The sequence below is a fragment of the Saccopteryx bilineata genome, chromosome 1 (genome assembly GCF_036850765.1).
Source record: "Saccopteryx bilineata isolate mSacBil1 chromosome 1, mSacBil1_pri_phased_curated, whole genome shotgun sequence".
NCBI classification, from domain to species: domain Eukaryota; kingdom Metazoa; phylum Chordata; class Mammalia; order Chiroptera; family Emballonuridae; genus Saccopteryx; species Saccopteryx bilineata.
The window spans coordinates 97,439,125-97,445,124 of NC_089490.1; the positions used below are offsets into that span (position 1 = coordinate 97,439,125).

The following is a 6,000-nucleotide window of genomic DNA, read 5'->3' on the forward strand; positions in this document are numbered from 1 at the left end:
CAGAAAGAGGGACAGATAGGGAGAGAGATAAAAAGCATCAATTCTTCATTGAGGCACCTTAGTTGTTCATTGATTGTTTTCTCATATGTGCCTTAACCAGGGGGCTACAGTAGAGTGAGTGACCCCTTGTTCAAGCAAGCGACCTTCAGACTCGAGCAGGATGAGCTCGTGCTAAAGCCGGGCGACCCCAGGTTTTGAACCTGGGTCGTCTGCGTTCCAGTCTGATGCTCTATCCACTACGCCACTGCCTGGTCAGGTGGGATGTTGCAATTTTTAATGAAATCAGAGATGGCCTTACTGAGATGACATTTAACAAGCACAAAAGGCAAAGATTTATGCAAAAAATATTCTCATTAAAATTGCGTATAAGAAAAATGATGAAGAGAATAATGCCTATGATAAACAATGCAAATACCAAGAAACAAAGTATTCGCCTGACCTGTGGTGGCGCAGTGGATAAAGCGTCAACCTGGAAACGCTGAGGTTGCCGATTCAAAACCCTGGGCTTGCCTGGTCAAGGCACATGTGGGAGTTGATCCTTCCTGCTCCTCCTCTCTTTTCTCTCTCTCTCCTCTCTATAATGAATGAATAAAATCTAAAAAAAAAAAAAAGAAACAAAGTATTTACAATTGATTTTAAGTATGTAAGGACTTAAAAGCAAACATTCATAAGGACTAAAACTAAACATTCTCAAATGTTAATGGTGACTTTTCTAGGTGGAGATTTATGGACCACTTTTTTTCTTCTTTATGCCTTTTAAATGGGTATCAAATACTGTAATTAGAAAGTAAGCATTCCTCCACCTGTGGCCCACTGTTATCTTGTGCCCATTTATCTTTTAAGCACCCTGCCCTTACTTGTATAGATGTCTATAGACATCTAAGGTAAGAAGTCGTTTTTCAATGAATTAAAAATTTCAATTAATCTCTAGTGTTTAACAGTGCCTAGAGTTCATACCTGAACTCAACAAGAAATTTACTGTTGACTTGGAGTGGTGAACACTCCAATACAATACAATATACAGGTGTATTATAGAATTATATACCTAAAACCTATATCATTTATTAACCAATGTCATCCCAATAAATGCAATAGAAAATTTTTTAAAAACCACAAATATTTTATGAAACATACTTATTAAGCACATGAGACTTGGGTACTTGACAGTGAACAGGACAAAAGAGATCTCTGTCCCATGGAGCTTGTAAAGCAGATTTTTAAAAATTACCATGTACTAAGTACTATGATGGAAATTACGAGGGAATGATAAAGAGAAAAATAAACTAGAGGGAGAGGATAGAGTTTATACAGATAGTAGAATGTCCTAGACCTCAAGTCAATATATCAGATTGTAACCCCCTTCCTTTTTTTAAGTGAGAAGAGGGGAGATAGAGACTCCTGCATGTACCTGACCAGGATCCACCTGACAACCCTTGTCTGGAGTCTATGCAAACAAGCTGTTTTTTTAAGTGCCTGAGGCTGACTTGCTGGAACCAATCAAGCTATCCTCAGCCAAACCATGGCCCAGTGGGGCCAAAGCTGCAACCAGTGAGTGAAGAGAGAGAGAAAACGGAGAGGGAGGGGGAGCAGGGGGGAGAGAGAGACAGATGGTTGCTTCTCCTGTGTGCCTTGACCAGGAATGAAACCTGGGACGTCCATACACTGGGCAGATGCTCTATCCACTGAGCAAATCAGGGCCCCAGACTAATTTTTACTACTTACCTAATGACCACACATCATTTAACCTGAGGCTCAGTTTCCTCATAAATAAAATGAACTCAGTAAAATCTTCTTCAGAAAATTGTTATAAAACTGTCTGACCAGCCCTGCCGGTTGGCTCAGTGGTAGAGCGTCAACCTGGCGGGCAGGAGTCCCAGGTTCAATTCCCGGCCAGGGCACACAGGAGAAACGCCTATCTGCTTCTCCACCCCTCCCCCTCTCCTTCCTCTCTGTCTCTCTGTTCCCCTCCTGCAGCCAAGGCTCCACTGGAGCAAAGTTGGCCCAGGCGCTGAGGATGGCTCTATGGCATCTGCCTCAGGCGCTAGAATGGCTCTGGCTGCAACAGAGCGACACCCCAGATGGGCAGAGCATTGCCCTTGGTGGGAGTGCTGGGTGGATCCTGGTCGGGTGCATGCAGGAGTCTGTCTGACTGCCTCCCCGTTTCCAACTTCAGAAAAATACCAAAAAAACCTGTCTGACCGGGCAGTGACACAGTGGCTAGAGTGTTAGCCTGGGACACTGAGGTCCCACGTTCAAAACCCTGAGGTCACAAACTTGAACGTGGAATCACAGACATGACTACATGGTCACTGGCTTGAGCCCAAGGCCACTGGCTTGAGCAAGGGGTCACTGGCTCAGCTGGAGTCCCGGGTCAGGGCACATAGGAGAAAGCAATCAATGAACTAAGGTGCCGCAGCTACAAGTTGATGTTTCTCATTTCTTCCCCTTCGGGTCTCTCTCTCTAAATAAATAGAGAAAAAATTCAACATCAGTGAAAATATCTGTATCAATGGCTAACAGTCTCTTATAGATAACAGGTAGTCCCTGAAAGTTAGCTGAATGAACAAAACGCTCAATAAATGAACAAGGGGCGCTCCAAAGAACACCTGACAGGAGAAGTAGGGTCTGGAACACCTTATAGAAGAGACATCTGAGGTAGGCACTGACGGATAAGTATTTTTATCAACCCGAGGGATAGAACCGAAAGCATGAGTATGTTGCTTTACTATTTTAAAGCTAACTAACACACGAAACATATCTTTACTTTTCGTTTTTGTTTTTTTTTTTATTTACCCCATCTCATCTCTATGCACCTTTCCCACAAAAAAATACTATCAGTGGTGCAATCCTTCCATTCAAATTCAAAATTTTAAGTCTAAGCTCTTTGACTAAATCAGTTCATTTTCTTTTCTCAACATCTGCTCTCCCCTACTCCCACTTCCACGTCAAACTTTTTATAAAAACCGCCCACTTTTGCAGTGCTGGTCAACCTGGTCCCTACCGTGCAACCAAACAGCGCCGCGATTGGCCCATCATAAAAGCTGGAACGCCCACTAGTGGGCGGTAGGGACCAGGTCTACCAGCACGGCAAAAGTGGGCGGTTTTTATAAAGTTTGACGACCCCTGTTAGGCTGTTGTCATCTGAAACAGTATGCAAACTCTGTGTTGAGAGGCACTTACGGATGGGGAAATTATGTCTATCTTTATTTTTATATTTTAAAAAGGAAAACAGAATCGAAATTAGTCCATCAGGTATAGTGTAAGATAGTCTCCTAAAGACTTGATTTCTATTTAACCTGTGTCTGTGTGTGAGTGCCGAGTCATATTTCAGAAAAAAAACATATTTCTTCTTGTGCAATCAACAGTCAAAAAAGTTTGAAAATAAGACAGAAAACAATGTTTTTTCTTTTTCCCCTTGTGGGTTAGATCAAATATCTCTGAATATATGATAGAAGTCTTCCCTCACCAGAAAACAAGTTTACATTCATTTACAATGTAAATGATAGTATATGCTGAATTTCAAGGAGTTCATAAAACCTCCTATAGTCAGTCCAAGGCCTAGAATCTTTCAGGTAAAATTTCAGCTACTGCCAGAATTGAGGTTCCTGAATTGTCTATTTAACATATGCAACTTTGTGTATATAAAAGACCCCTAAAAGGCAAGAACCGTCTTTACATGTATTTGAAGTCACAAGAAGGCAAAACCCATCTTTTTGTCAGCAACTTTGGCAAGCAGCAGTATCTCAGGATACTTACAGAACTGAACCACGTCCTTTTTTTTTCCTGTTTCAGAATCATCTGAAACTTTTTAATGGTCAAAAATTTAAGTTTCAGCCCTTCTGGCATTGTTTTTCAATATTTACTAAGCCCCTATGACTTGCCAGGCACTGTAGACACAAAAGAGAGTTCCTTTATAGTCTGACTTCCTCATCTTCTCATTTATCTGCTATCACTCTCAAAAGGGGTCTCTCCCAATACATGATTCCAAGCTCCACCTCCCTCATTTAAAATCTGTCTGATCTTTAAGATTCACTTCAAATGCTTTTTAATCCAATCTTTCTAGGTAGGTTTAGCAATTACTGTGTATAGTAAGGTTTTACCTAGGATTCACAGGCTTATTTGTTAACTTCTAATATTTTATTCAAAATTTTTAGGTAAAGGTGCATTTTTCTGGAAGGCTGGTCCATGGATTTCATAAAAGATTTTAAGGTTATAGAGGGTCCTATTAATGCAAAAACTGTAAATTATTATATTTATACTATTAATTCTTTAGCCCGTGCTGTTTCTTTTTTCTTTTCTATTCCCAAGGGTAAGAATTACACTCTGTGTGCAAACTAGGTATTTTAAGAATGTTGGCTAACTTTGATTTTTGTCTCCCTCAAAACCCTTCGTAAAGGAGGCCTGAAATACCCCACAAGGAATGGTGACATTAGTTACATTTCATTTTTAAAATAAGAATAGAAATACTCTTTGATCTACCAACTGCATACATAAGCAAAATTTAAAAACAATCATCGTGTACCAACCAACAAACCACACAGCATTGTTCAAAAACCTCAAAGCTGAAGGCCTACTTATAACTTCCAGAGACACAAAACCCCTAAAAGTGTTACTTTCAATTCACTGTGTTCTTCCTTCCTTTCTTTATTTATTTTTAACAGGCTGATCTACTTAGTGAAAGGTTATGAGACAACCCAGCAACAGTTGCAATTCACAAAACGGTATCTGCCGAAACTGGAGGCAGTCTCCTAACAAAAGAGCTCCTGGAAGCTTGGCCATGCCCCAGTGCAGGGAGCACCCTGGGCCGGTCCATTTTATTTCTCAAAAGATACAGGTCTGAAAGCAGCGGCTCCTCCCGCCCCATTTGTGGTGAAACAGGAGGGTGTTATTCCGTCCCTCCCGTGCAAGCAAGGGCGTCAGAAAGGGGCCTTCAAGGCAAGGGATTCGGACCTCGGCTCAGGGCCACTCGGGGCGAGGGCCGTCTCCCGCGTCCCGCTGGCCATCGAGCCCCGGGTGCGCGGCTCCCAGGCGGGGGAAGCGGCGGCGGCGCCCAAACGGAAGCTTTCCCTGCAGTTGAAAGGTCAGAGGCGCCGCGGGAGAGGCTGCCGCGCGTGCCTGGCCGCTCGCGGACTCTCTCCAAGGCCACGCCGCCCACCCCGGCCCGCGCGGCGGACCCCGCACCCCAGCTCCCGCCCCGGCCTTCACCGGAGCCCCGCGCGTTCGGCCCCGCCGCCCCGGCCACTCCCCGCCCCCCCAGCCTGTTAACCCGAGCAACTCGCCGCAGGACTGCCATACGAGCCGGCCCCACCGGCCAAAGCCACAGGCTGTTGCGGGACACTGGGGGTGCGTCCGGGGCAGTTGAGAGGAAGGGACCCCCTGACCCCCCGACCCCGGCACGGCCGCTCATCTACCCGCCCGGCACCTCTTACCGCTTCTCCGCCGAGCTACGTCCTGCGTCAGGCGTGGGCCGGCCGGTCCCGCTGCAGCGGCTTCTGGGGTGGCTCCGGGAGGAGGCAGCTTGTTAAAGGATGAAGGAGGAAAGGTAAAGAAAAGTAGAGACCCGGGGCTTTCGGTGTTTGTGTATTTGGGGGTGGGGGGTCAGAGTTCGTGACCTCTCCCTCAACACCGCGGGACGCACTCTCATCCGCGCCTGCGCAGGAGTGGTGCGCAGGACCGGCGAGAAGAGGTCGTGACGTCCCCTGGCTGTAGGGATGACAGAACTGAACCTCTCCAAATCGACTGCTCCCTAGCGGCGAGGAGGGAGACCGCCCCGCCATTGTGCATGTCCCGGTCAGGAACTTGTAGAAGTCGCGTGTGCTTAACATCCCATTTGTCAAGGCGGTCAATAAAGAAGGTTTTGAGAAAACGTTTCAGATTTCAATAATGATAGATAACCTCATCAGTGTTAGGCAGTTGTTTCTAACTTGTGGGAAACTGGGCTCTGTCGTCTCTTATCGTCAACGTTTATTAAGAGGACTAACAAATCTGGGTAGATCCCAG

At 45.3% G+C, this 6,000-nt stretch overlaps 1 protein-coding gene across 5 annotated transcripts in view; it reads right to left on the reverse strand.

The window, feature by feature from the left end:
- The window catches only part of NR2C1 (nuclear receptor subfamily 2 group C member 1), a 65,675-nt gene extending 60,109 nt beyond the window's left edge, over positions 1-5,566 (reverse strand). For 3 of the 5 annotated variants that reach the window (XM_066261845.1, XM_066261854.1, XM_066261822.1), the window contains exon 1: positions 5,430-5,566. The gene's annotated coding sequence lies outside the window, so the exon portion shown is untranslated. Of the gene's footprint in view, positions 1-439; positions 596-4,950; positions 5,040-5,429 lie in introns of those variants that run through there. The other 2 variants (XM_066261836.1, XM_066261826.1) reach the window with 2 other exon arrangements.
- Between the last annotated feature and the right edge of the window lie 434 nt (positions 5,567-6,000).